Genomic DNA, 19,843 nt, shown 5'->3' with positions numbered 1-19,843 from the left:
TCATATGTCAAAATCATTAAGTTTCCATCAGAATCACCGTAATTCTTTTACAATGCCATCGCTCGGGTCTTTGTTTGTCTTTTGATCTCTACATTCCAAAAGTGCGTCATAAACTGAAAATATCAATCAAAATATAAATTCATTTCATTTTTGCCGCGTTTATTGGAACGTAAATCGGGAAAAGCGAACAAAATTGCAGATGAGAGATAAACAAAACAAGATGCTCCACACAGTAATCGCAATGCAAAAAGAAAAAATATATATATTAAAAAAGAAAAAACCTTGACCAGATTACAGCTTAATGCGTACAAATCAAACAGAGGCCTCCATTATATAGATATCGCAGTGCGATAAGTCGAAAGTGTGGAAGGGGTTGAGCGAGGGGCGATGGAGAAGTGATGGTGGGCTGCAGGGCTCTGCAAGGTGTGGTCGCTATAAAATCGATATATGACAGCACAGCGCTCTTGCTTTAGCCCGCAATAAAATACAACAACACAGAGCCACAGAGCAATAATAGTAAAACTTGAGCATGAATGACATCAGCAAAAATATAATGTATAATGTATATATGTACATGTATTCACTATGGAAAAAGGAAAAACATTGCGCTAAAAGCAAATATTTTCATCTGTATTTGGCTGACTTTACTTGCACTTAGCTTGAGATAATTCATGTGATCATGGGGAAAAAGTATGAGAAAAGCATTTTTCTTTAAATTTATCTAACCTTGCAGCTTTTTGTCTATGGCTCCATAGCTCATTTTGTTAGAACTAATTAGTGGGAATATTGGTATATACATCAATTTCATATTATTTACTGAAAACGGACTCGTGCCTATGTATAGTATTTAAAGATCAGTTGGTTCCCCGACAAGGAACAAGGACAAGAGGATAGTCTTTTTAGCTTTATATTGTTCATATGAGATGATGAGATGATTTGGATGCTCTGGCAGTAGCTGCTGTCTCCCAGACATCAATTTAGTTTTAGGCAACATGTATATATGCTTATATAGTTATATGACTTCTGCATTATTATCTATGATTCGAAATACATATACAAGACCAAAAAGTATATCTGACACACTGCATATGACGCTAGACTATTTTAAAACATTTTTGTTTTCCTTTTGTAGTAGCCTCTACTATTTTGATGAACAATTCGACTTTGTTAGTTTTTGTGTTCTTCAACACATGCGATAAAAAACATCTAAATAAATGCAAGAATGTGTTATTCTTAATATTTGTTTTCTATTGTTTTCAACACAATGTGTTTATCATTCAATTTAGTTGCTGAGCATGTAGTGCTTAGTCCCTTAACTATTTGCATACAAATTGGGTATACTTTATTTAGACTACTTTTAATATACATAGGTAAATACTCATTAATAAATATCATACATTCATGGTATATGATTTTATTATATATGATTATTATACATTTAGAGCTATCTATCTTTCGACACTGAATATAGTATATTAGCTCGTCGACTATTTTCATGAAAATTACTTCGATTTGTTGTTGTCATGCGGCATGCTGAGATTATTTTTCGCCATAAACAAAATACAGGCACGCAAAATAAAGCAATTAGTTCTTTTTGGAAAATTTATTTATGAGCTATTAATACAAAACGAGCGCGTGGCAAATCCATTTGCTGCTGCTAAGAGGCGAGGGGCTGTGGGGCATATTGCGTGGGGGCGTGGGGGCGTTGCGGCATAGCTATTGAAATTAGTCACAGTTTTGCTGTTGGGAGCCGTTTTTAGTTTTAGTTAATTAAAAATTCAATGGCAATTAATTTTATGGAGTTGAGCGCTGACTACAATTTATGTCATATTAAGTTCCAGGGGGGTGGGGGCGGTTGCAAAAGCTAAATCCCAGCTTTTAATTGACTATTGTGCGGGTGCGTAGGGGATGGATATAGGAGTGTATGAGTGTGTTTATGTGTGTGTGTGTATAATCGTATATTGCAAAGGAAATTGTAATTCGAAATAAATTGTAATATTAGTAAAATGATATCGCTGCAGGTAAACTAATTTAATTTGTATAATGCACATACAAAGTATATAAATCAACAAAAATGTGCTTGAAGTATGCAAATGTTTAAAATGCAGGTTATACTATATATTATATATAATAGATATTTTCGACACATTTGAAACAAATTCTTTTGCTGCTTGCATCCCACTTTTATGAATAAATTGTATATGGGAGCGACATATATTTATGCACATTCTTTAAGATTTACAACAACAAGAAAATAAATAATGTGAGCTATTTAGCTCGTTCCAATTGCTTCCTGTCGTCTGCCTACAGCATTTTACATCAGAGGGTCGCATTCAATGTGGGCAACTTATGCATTGTTCATTTCCCAACTGCAAGCCCCCCCGTCCCAGCTCTCCCTTAGGGACTATTGCCACACAATTACCTGCTGCTGCTGTTGCTGTTGCTGTTGCAGCTGCCATGCCCCTATGGGCTTCCATTCACATAGCATTATTAGCCATTGTTTGAGGCATTTTGTAGCCCGTCGTCGTTGTTTGGCTAATTCAATTATGCAACGTCTACGTGAGTTTCAACTGTGTGGGACTGTTTGTCTTTGTAGGCGTGTGTATGTGTGTGGGCGTGTGTGTGCTTAGGTTTGTGTAAATGCAATTGAAGTAAAACAAGCACACACACACACACTCAGGTCCATTACACACCTGCCTGCACACACTTGTGCGCATTCAGTCACGAATTCAACTGTTCGCCGTCTTTTCTTTTGCATTTACAGCCAGCGAATGTTTACATAATAATAATTATAATAATAATAATAATAATAAATATAATAATTACATGTAGATGATGCTCTTTCAACGCGTCGGCTACGTAATGCAAATGAGTTAAAAACTGTTGGCCCTTGCTTACTGCATATGTGTGAGAGTGTGTGCCGATGTGTGTGTGTGTATGTTAGGCTTTTATGTTTCACGTGCTTGGGGTGAAAATGACTGGCACTAATTTGATATGACATGAAATTAAATTTAAATAATTAAACAAATGCTTTGTGTGAGGCTTCCACTGCTATTGCTATAAGTAGTTGTTGTTGCTTCTGCTGCTGCTGTTGCTGCTACAATTTGCTGCTCCAGCTGTCATTTCAGACACCTCGGGGCATAGCATACTTTTGAGCGCCCACACATTTTAATTAAGTATTTAGCAGCCGGGAGCGTAAGATTCATGTTGAGAAAACACAAAGCACAAAACACAGATCAAAGCTGGAATTTAAATTATATGAAAATAATTTCAGTCAACAAGCATCCAAAAACATCGCAATGCAATCATAAATATTCGCTGCTAAAAACAGTAAATGATGAAATTAAATGAGCAATGCTATAACATCATTTATGTTTATTAACATTTTTATTCAAAATCAAAGTTTTATATATATATATATATATATATATATATATATATATATATATATATATTTTATTAGGCCATACGGGCAATTGACTAATATTTAAAACACATTACAATAATAATATAAAGATGGCAGCTGTGCGTTAACTTCTGTGACCATCATAAAAGCTGATCAAAGAATTAGGTCCCTTAGTAGTTAGTTGGTTTCAAGTGAGCATGTTTGCTAGCCGGTTTCTATTCTGCTCCAATAAATTGTTTATTGGATTACCAATCGGATTATATATCGGATATCCCAAGAATTTTCTATTGGATTATCCATCGGATATCCCAAGGATTTTCTATCGGATTGTAATTAACACATTTTTTAGTTAATTTTGGATAGCCGGATGGCTTGAGTTTCAGTGAGCTCAATCCATGTATTTATATATTTACATTATATCAGGTTTTACTTGGCAAGTGTGGGACGAGGAATCTTTTTAAACCCCATCGGGTACTGTTGTACAATGTTACCTTGTAGTCTTTGTTCTAGAATATTGCAATGGCTATGATATTGTATTTCTTTGAGATCTTTTTGTATTTTTACAAATTTGTGATGTACCAAGAAAAGCACCTTTACGGGCGGGCCTTACGTAGACGTGTTTTATTTTAAATTCAGTTATTGAATCACATATTTGTTAAGATAGATTTGGTTTAATCTGTCACATACTGAATAATTTCTACTAATAAAATTCTAGATTGTATGGCGTTGCTTTACAAATTTGCTGATTTAAGAATCCTCGAAAAAGCTGTACACATCCACTAAAATACTCAATAAACAACGTGTCTCAGCAGCCAAATGCTCGCTCTACTTAAATAAATACTCAGAAATAAGCAAACTATTTTCTTTAGCTTGCTTGAATTGCTCCCGAAGGCTTAAACGGATATAGATATATTTGCTTGCATACTTATGATTGCTGGCCAAATGTTTCGAGCACAATTGAACAATAGCCATGCGAGCTGGCAAATATTTATACATGCAAGGAAGAATATTTCACATTCATATTTAATTAGTTTTGACAAACTATGCAGAGAGCCCAATGCAATAGGAGAAATATAAAAAAAAAAGAAAAGAATAAAAAAATGTCGAATTAAAATGAATTTGTTCGACGTGTGCAGCTAGGACAATGCATGTTGAGAACATGTTGGGCTGGCAGGCGAAGCTATACATAGATTTAATTAATGTTAACACGATGACTTTGACATGCACACAATACAAATAACACACACACTCGAAACTCACACACACACACACATATAGTTACTGCATTTGGCACTGCTGATGACTGACAAATTGAAACGGGCGGCGGCCGTTAGCCTAAGTGACTGACTTTGGCTGTATGTGTGTGTGTTTCCACACGTGTATATATGTATTGGTGTGTATGTGTGAATGTGTGTGTGTGTGTGTGCTGCGCAGCTGGCATTTGGCTTGCTAGCGCTCAAGTTGACTGCTTTGGTTTATTGTAAACATGTGTGCCAACTACTTGAGAGTCCCATCTAACCAACTGAGTTCAGCTTGTTTGTAAGACAATAGACACACACCGACACACACACACACCTATCTATGTGTGTGTTGCCATTTAAATCGTAATTTAGTGAACGCTTCAAATCAGATTTGAAGCATTTCAACGCAACCGCAAAGCATTTGTTGAAAAGTTGCTTAAATTAAATAACAGCACGATTTCTATATTGAGTTCGTTATGCTAAATAAATAATAATGAATCAAGTGATAACCAAGAGCTGATTCAAAATAAAGCTTCAGCTGAATGGGCTTATTATTAAATAACAATATATGTATATGGGGTATAGAAAAATAATAAGACTTGTTTTGCAATAAAATGTTTTATGTTGACTTAAATATAATTTGTGCTTTGTTTTATTTATTATTCTTATCTGTTTATTTGCTCCTCCTTATTAACCACTAAATAATTTTTGGCAATAAATAGTCAAATAGTTTCGGTTAAAAAGGTTCCTGTAAGAAACCATAAGTCTAGGGTTCGTTAATTACTAGTGTATAAAAGGTGGGTCTAGCTTGTAAAGGCTATTTTGAAGAGTAACAGACGAACAGAATCTTAGGGCAGATTGAAAAATGTTACTTAACAGTGAGCTAACAGATGATTGTTAAACTGAACAGAATTAAGTTGACTTATTGCTTACTAAGTCTGTGTTAACATAAATATGTTAACTAACAGTGCTCTGTTAAGTCACTGTTGTCTAACATTTTTCACCCTATTACTCATTAATGTTCGCCTGGTGCTTGCGAAATCCTAATGCTCATTATGTTCGCCCTTCGAAGCTCTAACAGAACTTTCAATGAAGTAAGAGTCACACAGAAACGAGCTGTAGATTGATCATGTTAAGTTTACATCATTTTTTCACTCTACCCCTTATTTCTGTTCGTCTGGTACTTCTGTAAATAGCAATCAATTTTGTAATAATACTGTGTAGACAGATTTTTTTTTTAATTTTTTTTTTTTTTCCTATTTATTTTGTCATTGTCATTTCCATTGGTAAAAAAAAAATTAAATAAGAGTCTGATTATTGACACAAATAATCTCTTCTATATTTATTTATGATTGTTTTCTATTCTTTTAATTGAATTAGCTCTTGAAATGAATTTGATGTAGTCACATTTAGATTTTGCTAAACTTTACAACACGTGTTTAACTGAATGACATGTTAAAAAAGAGCTAAGCTATTGTGCTCGGGCTCATTTTAAGTGACTCTCAACAATATAAGCGACAAAAGGGTCCACTAAAAATGAAAATTTGAATATGCGTTGAAATGCATACACTGAAAAAAAAGGACCTAGCTCGTTCTTGTTGTTGTTATAGTTGTTTTGCTGTTTGCAGTTAGTCATAATGAGCTGCACACACACACACACACACACACACACACACACACACACACACACTTTGGCAGTTGAACAAATTTTGTAAAGCTTTTTACATTATGCGACATTTTGATATGCACATAGAAACACTCGCACACATACACATGTATGTATGTATAAAGTATATATTTATATATATATATATGTATATTGTTGCCTTGTTCATTATGTATTTAATTATGCTTTTGTGCATATTACAAACACCGAGAGCCACATGCACACCGACTAAGCCACACAAAGTTTTATGCAGCTAGTGAAAAAGTTTTCGCCCCAGCCACGCCCTCGCGTCGACGTCAGCGTCGGCCCCTCGCCTAAATGTCATTAACAATTTTTGTGAGTTGCCTCAACAGCTCTGACAACAACTTGAAACTTTTATATGTGTTATAGTCTAACAAAATTATAGTTTAATATTTAATTAAATATTTTGCAGCTTAGCGACGCTTATGCCACACACACACTCGCACACGCACACACCCAAGCACAAATTAAAGAACGTGCTTATAATTATATTATGCGCTGCTGGCAATAGACGCCGCTTTCTGTGGTGCATGTGGTGCGATTGCAGTGCATAATTAGTTGGCAGTTAGTTATTTAGCTAGTTAGTTGATATTGTTGCCATCTGCAACTGCTGCTCCTCCCTCCGGCTGCTGTCAGTCTCCTGCTCATGGGCTCACCATATGCCATGGGCCCAATCAATAAATATTTGATTATAATTGTTGATTAATTATTATTCGGTCAGCAACAACCTGCATAAATTATGCGACAGCAGCAGCAGCAATAATTGAAATAAATATATATGTATTCTGTCTATATGCACAATGTACAAATTAATATTGATGTTTACCATGCGGGCAATTTGCGACAAAACTCTAAATTTAGACTAATCACATTTTATTAATTATATACAATCCTGCCTTGAGGCGAAACAACGCATTGCTCTCGCATTGTTTGACGTTGATTGCATATGTATTGCATTTAATTTGAGCTTAATAATGGATTTATTGTGCGAGGCAGCAATAAAATAAAAACATCACTATTTTATGTGTTTTTACAAATTTCGATAAAATAAACATGTAATTTGTTTAAATAATTGTTTTAATAATTGTAAAATAAATACTTTGACATTTAGCCGAAAACTGTTTGCATTAAAGTTTTGTTTTATTTATAGCGAAATGTTAAAAATGCTCAAAGCTCAAACCTAGACCCACTCTTTCCCATTTAAATCCTTAAGCTAATTTATTTTGATATAAGAATTTATTATGTTTAAATCCTCCACAAATTAGTTAATTTGGCATTTCTTATTGAGGTATCTTTATTCACACAGCATTAATACTCCAATTTGTAAATCTAATTACCTTTATCATAGCCAAAATTTTACCTATATAAATATTCTAAATAAGACATACTTCACCTAAATTGGATATCATTATCTGCTTAAAGCTTAAGTCACTTCAAAGCAAATACACATCTACTCAGCTTTCGACTTTTCTTTTGTACATACTATACTTCAGCTTATTTGTAATTATCTCAGTTTCTCAATTGATTATCGTATTAACAACAGCAAAACCGAAATTTATATTTTCTTTTGCACATGGTTGAGCATTGTTGCTTCGAGTGCTGCACATATCTGTTCCTAGCTCAGCAACCACAAGCAATGAGATTCAGAGTTTGGTTTCAACTTTATTGAATCCCAATTTGCCAATTATTGTATAGATGCCATTGTCCTTCAGTCAAGAGCAGCAGATGTAGTCAAAAGCAAGTGCGCAATTAGAAACATACGCTGCTTTACATTGGCCACAGCATTGCTTCTCCACTCTCCACTCCCCTCTCGGTAAAAGTCAAAAACATGCTGAATAAACGACCTGCAAAATGTTGCAAACACACTTCATTAAATATCCAATAGGCAAATATCAATTTACCAGAAATAATTTAACGACATTTATGCTTATTATAATGCCCTAACCTAACCGTACCCTAGCTGCCTAGTTACCTAACGACCAACTGCTATGAGTTATTGATCAGGCCCAACTGGGACTTTGTAAATGCCAAAACACAATAATGTTCAATTAAATTTCAAAGTGTTTTGATATGTGATATGAGTAGAGCAAAGCTGAGCAGAGCAGAGCTAAGCAGCAGCCAACATAACAGCAATGGCAGAAATTGTTGTATATATTTAGCCAAATGGAGTGCCGATGCAAGCTGAGCCATAGCAACTGTTCCTCTGAGCCGAGTGAATTTAATTAAGTAGCTGATTTAGGTGTTAGATGAAATATACATGTGCTGCAAATGCAACTGATTACCATGATGAATAGTGTAAACTGACAGCTCAGAGACTGGCCGCATGTCTGAAAATACCTTTAGCTAGCATATTATACTAACGACTTACATAAAGACATATATGATTGTAGACTTTGAATGTGGCTCAAGCAATGTTGAGGGAAAATCGAGAGAAACTGGTAAAATTTGTCACATTCGTTGCATGTGGTAGTACATATTTCTTAGCTTTGCAAGAGATCATAATTTTTTTTTTTTTTTTTTTTTTTTGAATATATATGTATTGGTATAAATGTAGTAAACAAGAATTGAGCAATACTTTCCAATACGACTTTGATGTGCTGCATTCGAATAATAATATACGTATTGATTATGAACAAAATAACATAATTAAAATAAAATAAAATAAAATAAAATAAATAATAAAAATGTGTATATTTATATTTCCTTAACGAGAAACGCCTTGAAATTCCAATTAAAAGGTTTTTTTTTTTTTGTGAAACCATAGAACCAGTTTATAATTCCAATTAAAAGGTATTTTGTATGCAATATCTAAATTTCAAATAGCATAAATTTGTAATTTGAAAATATAACTAAAACAAGTATATATGACTTCGCCTAGCTAGACAGATTTGTATGCATTAGTCTGCTCTGCAGCTTGTAAGCCAAGGAAAATACACAAAGTCAGCCCATTGGTAATGTGAAAAATGTGAATAACGAAAAACTTTTCTATGATTGCACAAAATGGTATTCGTATCTACAATTTAAATGCAGACCACCTGAATGTGAGCTTTACGGCCGGACTGTGTGTGAATTACAACACGATTCGCTTTGTTATGCCTGCAAAAAAAAAAAAAAAAAAGAGAAGAAAAATGTCAGCATTTTAAGTTCGGCTTGCAGTATTGACGCCCCCATTTGTGGCCTGCTGCCACGCCTTTGCATACACAATTAAATCGAGACAAAAGTGCAGCAAAGATCAGCAATACACAGAGAGAGGGAGAGATGGAGATATGGAGACAGATCTGGGATGGGAGGGAGAGATGCAAACGCTTTTAATTGAAAATATTTGCAAGTTTGACACTGCAATTGACCGCAATGCAACTGCAACGAGCTGCATGCATTTTAAAATAAGTAAATAAAAAAAATCAAGGAGAGCTACGCGCATAGTCGATTGCCAGATGCCCTGTAGCTATGGCTCTATGGAACACTCTACAGACCGTTTGGTGTGGGCTTTATAATGCGGCATCAATGCATGCCCTATAGACCACACCAAATGAAAATTGAAAGAGAATGAAAAAAGAGTACGAAATAGTGAAATTCTGTAAATGCCTGCAGCAGACAGCAGACAGCAGACAGCATACAGCATCCGGTATGCGATGCTGGATATATGTATATAGAACAGCAAATTGCTGTATCACAAATTTGCAAACCATTTATTGATTGTACATTTGAATATTTAATTGTATTTGCCACCTGACACTTTCCCACTCGATGGCAACTGCCAAACACTTGGACCGCAATTTATCGGCCAGCACCTGGCCAGGCCTGCCTAGCTTGGGGAATTTTTAAGCAATAATTCTGCAGTGCATAGTTTAATTAAAATTCTTACTTCAACTAAATGCATTTGCAGCTACAAAATTGTCTTCTCTGTATGTGCGTGTGTTTGTGGGTGAAAAACCTTTTTCACATTTACTCATTTTTAGTATTTACGGCCACATTTTTGTGCTCTGCTCTGTAATTAAATTATGTGCACACACATCTATTGAAATTACGTTTGAATGTGGCTTGATTTTTTCGACTATGTTGGGAACACCAAATTTGAAATGCAAAAGCATTTCTCAGCTGCTGAAAACCACCAACCGCGTGTATGCTGAATTCCCTGTGCCCAAGCGCCAGAAAAGCCGTTCCCAGACAGCCTGAACAACAGGCTGGCACAGGTGAATACCAGGTGGAGTTGAGCGTATTCTGCAAGTCAAATATTTCACTTTAGTTTCGCGAACTAACTAATATAATAAATATAATCTAAAATATTTAAAAAATACAAATTTAATTAAAAATTATTATTTATATATTTTTTATAATAAATAAATAATGTATACCATGATAAAATCAAACCTTAAATTTAAAAGAAAAAATTTTATTTTATTTTTTTAATTTTTATTTATTTTTTTTTTCATTATTATGATTTTTTTTAAATATATATACTTAAAAAAAAAAAAAAACAAATTTCTACCTTACCGAAACTAATTACAATTTTAAATTATTTTATTTTCCTTACCAGATCCCTTACATAACTGAATATTACATATTATACATATACACATTAATACGTGAGCAAGTAGATTTTGCTTATGCGAACGGCACAGCGTGAATAGACAAATGTTTGCTCAAGCGTCGTATGCGTAATGCTTAGCCAAGTGTGATCCTGAGCTCATTTTGGCAAATGAAATTTTCGTCAAATTCCCAACTAGACCAAAATGGAAGAAGCGCTCACCTGTGCTGGCCAAAATAATTGTATATGCTTTAGCCTAGGCCAAGGCGCCACATCTTTAAGACTTGGAAGCGAACGTGATTTTGGTTTTGTTCTTGTCTGAAATGTCGCTGTCGCTGGGGCTGGCAATTAATTAATGCTCGTCAGGGCTTTTGGGGTGTGGGGCGCATTAAATTTGATAAGCATTTAAGCATGTTACTCGGCACTTCCGCTGGGAGATAAAGGGCAAGAACCAAGGAGCAGAAGCATATATGAGCGACAGTCAACTAATGCACAGCTGCAATGATTTATTATTAGGTAGCTAAATTATTCACGCGTTCGCCGGCGCAAATAAAGATTAATGACGGCATTTCAGAATTTTGCACGCCCAGCAACGCCTGTCAGCCTGTCTATTTAACTGTCTCTGCCCAGTTGTACCGCCTGCCGCCTGCCGCCTGCACGGCCGTCGCTCCGCTGGCACCCAAATGTGGTTTGTTTTTCAGAGTGCCCGGGCTCCTTTGTGCAGATTTCCGCACCCAATCGTTGCAGTGTATATGTGGCTCAGCCAAGCAGCTTGCCCCATGCCCAACCACACACACGCACACACATACACATACACATATATTTCCGCACATACTCCGGCGCCACATCATCATCGTCACCGCCATCGCAATTCAGTTGTGCGTGAAATTTATGCATATGTATGTAGACGCGTGTTGTTTTTCCAACAGCTCTGCTGGCGTCCTCTGGCAAACCCATCATCATCTCTCAGCTCGCATCTCTCATTCATGCCAACAACTAGGCTCACCCTGTGTTTGATCCATGATATGTAAATTCATTCTCGGCCTCACTGTGGCTTAACCTTTGACGCTCTCGTGTGCATACGCCAAAAAAACAACTCTCATTAGAGTCTCTGGCAACAGGTACCGCAACGAGCAACGAGCCAGCTTCAAACTGAATAGAGAACAATTTTCAACTCACAAAGCATATGCTCGTACATGCTGCTTAATATTCTATATACAGAAATAGGTGTATGGACTGGTTCAAATTCATTGAATTCATGTTAAATATTATAAGAATCTTCCCCAAATAATGATGTTATCGCATATGCCATATGACATGTATGTAAATAAATATCTAAGCAGGAAGAGCCTATTTCTTAGCCTACACTAAATAGAAATGATGTATATGAAATGTGTGGAATAATATAATAATTTAATTTTATTAATTTTTAAACTATAATTTAAAGTTGAGTTCCAAGATGAGGGGAACTAAAATTATTATGTTTACTTCTTATAGAACAAAAGATTATTAACAAAAATTTAATATATATAAAAAATAAATATTAATATATATTCAAATAATATAATATATAAATATAAGTATATATATTAAACAAATTTAATATATACATAAAAAACTATAATTTAGATAAAAATTTATACAAAAGCTTTAGCTGTATCTCCATAAATAAATTTAAATAAAAAATTAATTTTGTACATATAATTATAATTAATACATTAGAATTTAAAATTGAGATATTGCCACTCTTTGGCTTTTAGCAAAAGACTCTCGCATTCCTGAAAATTTTTCTCAATTAAAAAAAAAAAAATACATTAGCTTTTATTTCCGGTTTTATTAGAGAAAGTCGATTCATAACTAATCGATTTATTTTCTGCGTTTGTTCAGTTCACAAATGTCAAAACCCAATTGACACTTGGCTTAATTCGCCTCATCCCATCATCAATTGTTATATATTTATAAATATTTAATTTCTTTTCATTCGAACTGAAATTCTCTCAGTTCTTAGGTCGCCTGCCTGCCGGCACATACCTAGAAAATTGACTTGGTTTTTCGGCACACACATGTTGCAGCCAGCTCTTGGCCATTGTTGAGTACGTGGGGTACATGCCTATTCCATTGGCTTCTATTTATAAAGCTCGTGGCCGAACGGCCACTCGTCGGCTCAGCCTGCTGAGCATGTAACGAGCTGAATGCGACTCAGCCCATAGAATACCTGGGACTTAAATGCTATTTACACAGCTTTCGGCTGTCCAACAACACGCGCGCCACGCACAGTCACATCTCAAATCCTGGGGGCTGAGGCGAATTCCCTATGCGATGCCGCCCTCACTCTCTCCATGCCCCCTCTCTCTCCCTCTTTCTCTATGGTCTCTCAACGACCCCAAAGTGGGCTCATCCATGGCTGGCATGTCGAATGGGTTAATGCCCAACTAGTGTTGACCTTTTTGCCATTGTCTGGGCACGTTTGGCCGGGCTAAAAATGTGACACGGCACAGACTGTGCCCAAAGCTGGCCGAGATTCAACTGAAAATTTTGCGCACCTGCCGACTGCGAGTCAGAGCGGCTGAGATTTGAGGCTGAGCCTCAGACGTTGAGGTCTAAAATTGCGATTGGGAGTTGGCAACGGGGAACTGGGGACGACGCAAGTGCTCAGAGAATGTTATTATCTAGCCAGATGTGTAACGGCTTTTGTTTTCACCTTTTGCACGAAATGTATTCAGCTGTAACAACAGCTGGCAGCCATGTGTAGACTTCAGTTTGCCCCTGCCACGCCCATACACACAGAGAGGGAGAATGGTGTAGGGGACTCCTGCTGGGTGTTGCTAATGCATGTTGAGTCCAGCTTAAGACACAATTTGAGTCCTTTGCCAAGAAGTTTCATTTGATGTTTGGCCAAAATCCATTTAGCAACTTGTTCGCATTCGCTCAGTTGGCTAAATGAAACAGAATACATATTTGGTTCGGCTCGGATAGGATGGGGAGGTGCTTATGCTCTGAGCACTCTTCACACACTCTCACACCCACACGCACATTCATATATGAGTATACAAATAAAAATGCAATTTGAGCGTTAGAAGTCCATTTAAGGCTCAACCCCAAAGCCTAATTCAACAAGCTCTCAATGCTCGCACTTATAATTCCCAAACGAAATAAAGAGCAATGCGCAGCAGCTGGCAAAAGTTTAAGTTGTTTTCTCAAGTCACTGCTCATATGCCATATTTAAATAGGGCAGCGCAAGTTTTTTAAGCTCGCCAAGCAATCTATAAAAGTTTTTGCCCCGCCCAAGTAAAGCCACTTTTTCGTTTTTCTTGCTTTTTGCCCCAATGGGAATATTGAAAATTGATGAAATTGATTTTCACATTGGTAATTTTGTAATGTCGCACAAGTTTGCTGGCGACTGTGAGCTGGTAGCCAGCTGTCCACCTGCTCACCTGTCCACCTGTTCACCTGTTCACCTGCTGGTTGACAACTGCAACTAGCTGACCTCCCACTAAATATTTGGCCATCCATCTTGGCCAACCCAAGTGAGGCCATGCTCAGGCCACGTCGCCTCTATTTACCGCAGTTGTTGTTGTTGTTGTCGTGCCTGATGCTCCCTGCGGGCGCAGACGTCGACATCAACACGAAGCAGCCATTTTCCAGTCTCAGTCGCAACTTATACGAGAGATTTGCTTCTCCTGTTTCTCGTATTTCTCGTATTTCGTTTTTCTTTTCTTGTGTCATGTATTCTTTTTTTCCAGCTTGCAACAAATTGTATGACCTGGCAGAAAGCAGTGTGTGGCCCGGGCCATAGCAGCCACTAACGACAGTTTATAAAATATTCAACTCGGCTGCTTAGGGAACCGCCAAGACAGCCAACTCCGCAAGCCTTACTCTCTCTCTCTCTCTCTCTCTCTCTCTCCCTCTCCCTCTCTCTCTGACTGTCTGCATGTCGCTTGCTAAAAGTTTTTAATGAATTTTTTAGCAAGCTAATCGAAGTCAGGTTTAGTTGAGAAATGCATTAACTAAAACTCAAGTGTGCAGCACATGGCGTATGCGCAATATTTGAGCAACTGTGCGAGAGTATGACTGCCCAATCTCTCCTGCTAGATTCTATAATTTACCTAATGGCATATTATTATTTCATCCCATTGTCAAGTCTGCCCTCTTGCATTCATGTTTTTCCTGTTGCTGCTACAGCAATTATTTGTTTTCTTCATAATTCACTTAAATGAATATTTATTCATCAACTACCTTTCACATTGATTTTGCTTTTGTCGCCGAGCTCTGACAAGCTCAAATGTCAGGTTTATGTTGGCTAACGAGCCAAGATGGCTTCAGGCCAACGACTCTCACTGTCATGTGAGATGTGGCCAACAGGCTGTCGGTTCTTTGGCCACACGGCTCGTTGGGGGCGTGGCATACCCAGCGTATGCATAATTTAGTACAAATTGTTTGGGTTTTTGCTTCGAACAACATGTGCATAGAGAAGAGCACCGAGCTTAATTAGCTGCACGTGCGGGAAATGCAAAAAATAACTAAGTATTTGCATAGTCTTAATTAAGTTTTCAATAGCCAGCCAAAGGAATTTGGGTAGCAGCTAAAATAGTTAAAATATCTTTCCAATTAATTTCACCTGGCTGCAAGCAATTTATTGCAACATTTGCTCTGCACACCAACACACGCACACCAACACACACACACACACACACACACACCTACACTCATACACTCTTGAAGCCTTGCGCATATTTTGCTTGGCTTATTTCGCTTTAGTTGGCTGCTCTCGAGTTATATCTTGGCTCTTATATCTTATTTGAGGCAATGGCAGCTGCTCTCTGCACTCTGGCGAATGCCCTGGGTTGTAATTTCAGTTGCAGTTTGCTCTGCTATTTGATTGTTGCTTTCCTTACCTTAGCTACATTACCTCCATGCACCATCCGCCATCCGCCCGCTTCCGCTCCGACAACTAAGGGCTTCAATTATAGCCACTGACAGCCATCAGCGCGGAACGGGAAACGGCAAAAACGGAGACTCTCCTCCTCAGTCGGAGTCCCAGTCTTAGATCGCAGTGGGTAAATGCTACGCTGGAAAATGCAAACATTTTTCTGCTATTTCAAGCGCGCAATGCGTGCCAGTTGCAAACGCTGCTTATGAGTGCGAATATGACTGTGTGTGTGTGTGTGCGTGTGTAAGTTTACCTTATCTTACCTGCTCAGAAGCACTCTTATTGCGTGCCCTGCAGCTGAGCTTTGGCAAAAATCATCTGCACTTATTTTTTTTAGTTTAAGTAACGTCAATAGCCAACAGATATTATTCGTAATGCATCCTAACAGCTGGCTAATAATTACATAGCGAATAGACACTGCTGCATCTGAGCTATTGCGACCACATGATTATGAAATTCAAGCAAATTCAAGTGTCTTAAAAGCTTTTTGTTATGCAATTATATTTCTTCCGAACTGTGCAACACTAGAAAAACAGATTTAATAACTTAAAAATCAGAATTGATCAAAGACTTTTGAGCAAGAAAGAGCTCGGTAAAGAGAACTAAGCGACAACGGGAACTCGTTGGTACGTGCAGCTATGATGGCAGGCATAAACAAGAAACCCAACGCCATGACAGACATATCTGTATATAGTATGAGATAATAGTAAAAGAACAACTCTAACATCCTAATACAGTCGAGTGTGGATAATTAGTAGCCCGCTAATTCGAGAATCGCGATAAATCGAAAACAATTCTGTCCCCATTAAAGAACTCAAGAACTCAGTGCGATAGTTGCACTCTTAGAAATTCAATTTCAATATAAAATAATACATTCACATGATGTTGCTAACTGTCTCTAAGTGCCATACTCTATTCAAATAACTTATTCTGCTATCACACTCCAACTATCATGCCCCAATTTAACTATTGATTAATTAATTAATTGAAAATCTTGCACCATTTTATGGAACAGCCATTGCTAATCGTGAATTTGTCAACAGAATATTTGATATGTATTTAGAGATTGAGTTAATGTGTCTAATGCATTTGGACAGCAGCGCAGAATTGGAGCGTTTGAGAGTTTGTCTCCAAATGGAGCGATAGCGAAGTCAGAAATGTCATTCCGATACGCTGTGGCCTGGCGGCTGTTTGGCTCTGGCTCTGGCTCTGGGTCGGTCTCCGCCTGTTCGCTGCTTGTCGGGCTGTTTAAATATTTGAAAATCCATTAAGCATATTGACAATGCCAATGTGTTTTGGATGTCTGGTTTGGAGACGGCAGTGGCTGCTGCTGCTGCTGCGGCAGCGGCTGCGGCTGAATTTGAATTTGAATTTGAATATGGGTTCGCTTTAGGTTTCTTTTGCTGCTCCAGTTGCGCCTGAATGGATCATTAGTGCAGCTAATGGCGCAGTCAATAAATGACGGCCCCTAGGCCACACCCCTATCCGCGCCCACTGTTCGAATTTGAATATGAATCGAGTGGGAGTTGAAGTAACAGGAAGTGAATGTGCCGCAGCCTCAGCCGCAGCGACAGCCACAGCCACAGCCGCCAGCATTTCCGGGCAGTCGAAGGCGGCGCCAAGGCAAGACATAAAACGGATTTATTAGGTCATTCCCATATATACACTGAGGGGGCGAAATCGAGCCACTGGATCTCATATAAATACGATATATATACAAATATACAAATATATATATATATCTGGTTTGCGTGCTGCGTAAGCACTGTCGGTATTTAGAGATAAGAGCTCAGTGGAGCTCTCATTATTCTTACAATTTGTGTGTACGAAATGCGAATCGAAACTTGCTGACAATGAAATCTTATTTGTAAATTGAAAAAGGCCCCGCCTCGACGACACACAGCAACCGATATTAACTGTCGCTTGGGGTAATGCAATGAAACTCCATTAAAAGGCTTCAAAAATGTGTACCATATGCTTATGTAATAAAATTTGAGTAAACAATTTATAGAGTTTTAAAGTTCAAATAACATGTGTACGTAAGGCAAACAAACTTTGAATCGAATCGATGGCAAAAAATAATTCATATGATGTTTTATTTATAAACAAATAAAAATTAAATTAAAAAGAAATTTAATAATATATTCATATATATATATATATTTACATGTTTACACAGTGCGTATACTTAATACAAATTAAGAATCAATTGCAATTTAAATTAATTTTCAAAAGAAAGACCTAAAGCATCCGCTTCAGCATAATCAGAAATTTCCTTCATTTACATTTAATATATTTATTGTATGTGGAGTTTCCCAACTAATTAATTCTTAAATATTCATTTATTATATTGTTTTCATGGAATTTCTGTTTCTGTTTGCCATTTATTTTTCACTTTGGAAATAAAAAAAGGTCTTTAACACATTGTTGATTTAATGTCTCTTAAAAAAAAAAAAAAAAAAAAAAAAAAATATTATAGAGAGTGATACTATTATAATAACAAATACATATTTCGCTATTAAAAATATTATCTATAAATTTACATATTTATTATAGTTAGCATAGATAAGAATGAGAACATTAAGCCATTGAAGCGACAACAATAAAGTCATGATTCCATTAGCTTAAATTCTTCTTGAAGAAGCAAGTACTATAAGACAGGAAGAGATCTTGGAGAAAAATTATTGTGACTTAATTTTTAAATTGATTAATTATTGGTTGCAAATTTTAGCTAACAGTTGCCTTAACTAGCATCAGACTCTATCTGGCAAACGAATATTTTTTAATGTAATTTTTCGCTTATTGAAAAATTGTTAAGCCTTTGTCAATGTTGTAAAACATTGCCATTGTCAGCTGACCGTAAGAGCTGAGCTTTAACCATTAATCAACCCGTCACTCAGCCAATCAATGCGTCAATCAAACTGGATACATACAATACAAAAGTTACGTTGATCAACAAAGAGTTACATCAAATTAATTAAATATGTTTCTCATGTTGGGCGAACAGCTGAAAGGAGAGATTTACGCCAAAGAGTCGAAATACAAAAACAAATTAATTACAAACTGGGCCACAAAACTTATCGAGGCACATTTGTGGTCTATGCAATATTTATAAGCCGATTGCAAAAGGATATTTTACGAGTTTATTACTTTTTGCGCATATTGTCACGAGATTTCAGATGCATTGGCCCATTTATAGGTATATAGAATATGTTTCATATATGTATATACATATATAGTAAATGTATATGAATATGCACTTTATTCTATTTCAATTTAAAGTTTTTAATGAGTTTTTGGCAAACAGCGCTAATGCCCAACACACAGCTGAATACGTTTTGCGAGTGAGTGAATTCGTTATATACATACATATATATATATATATTTATTACATACACACCTATATAAATGCGTTTACGTATCTGGGTCTGTGTCCATGTTAACTCGTTTTGTGGCTTGGCATTTGTTTCGTTACGCCAGTTCATTTATTTTTGCCCAAAAGTTCATTTAACTATCCTAGCGCAGATTTAAGCAAATTTAAATGCAAAGAAATAAATTGAATAAAAAAAATCAACAAAATACAAAACTGAATTCAATTTAAATGCATTTGCAGATTTGTTGTTATCGATGCAGCAAAATGTTGCCATGTCTGCTAATTGAATATTAAATTTGCAAACATATTTAGCTGGAATTTCATATATGTATATACATATACATATATATATTTTAGACAAAAATCGCAATTTAATTGCGTGAAAAAATCTATATATATTTGGCTGCAGCCAAAAATTGATAACAATTTCACATTTACAATTGAAATGGCCAACAAAAGGCATCAATTCGATGTGGCAGCAAATGGCTGCAAGGATGCCGAGTCCTGTGTCCAGCCCATCCTTGTCTTCTTCTTTTATGAGTTTGCTGCTGACAGCAGCATTGTTGGCGCCTCATGCTGTAACTGAAGCTGAAGCTGATGCCTGACACATCGATACAAAAGTGGCCCGGCGAGTGGCAACTGGTAGCTAGCTGGAAGCTGTTAAGGCTGATGATGATG

The 19,843-nt window shown here is 36.6% G+C and overlaps 1 protein-coding gene across 1 annotated transcript in view; it reads left to right on the top strand.

Moving 5' to 3' along the window:
• Positions 1-19,843, top strand: part of LOC108611514 (uncharacterized) — a 179,707-nt gene that overhangs the window by 148,942 nt on the left and 10,922 nt on the right. The window lies entirely within an intron of this gene.

Source organism: Drosophila arizonae, chromosome 3 (genome assembly GCF_054131065.1).
Source record: "Drosophila arizonae isolate 15081-1271.41 chromosome 3, UAZ_ARI_1.0, whole genome shotgun sequence".
In the NCBI taxonomy this organism is placed as follows: Eukaryota; Metazoa; Arthropoda; class Insecta; order Diptera; family Drosophilidae; genus Drosophila; species Drosophila arizonae.
Note: the sequence above shows the minus strand (reverse complement) of the source record. Positions and strands in the feature narration are given on the sequence as shown.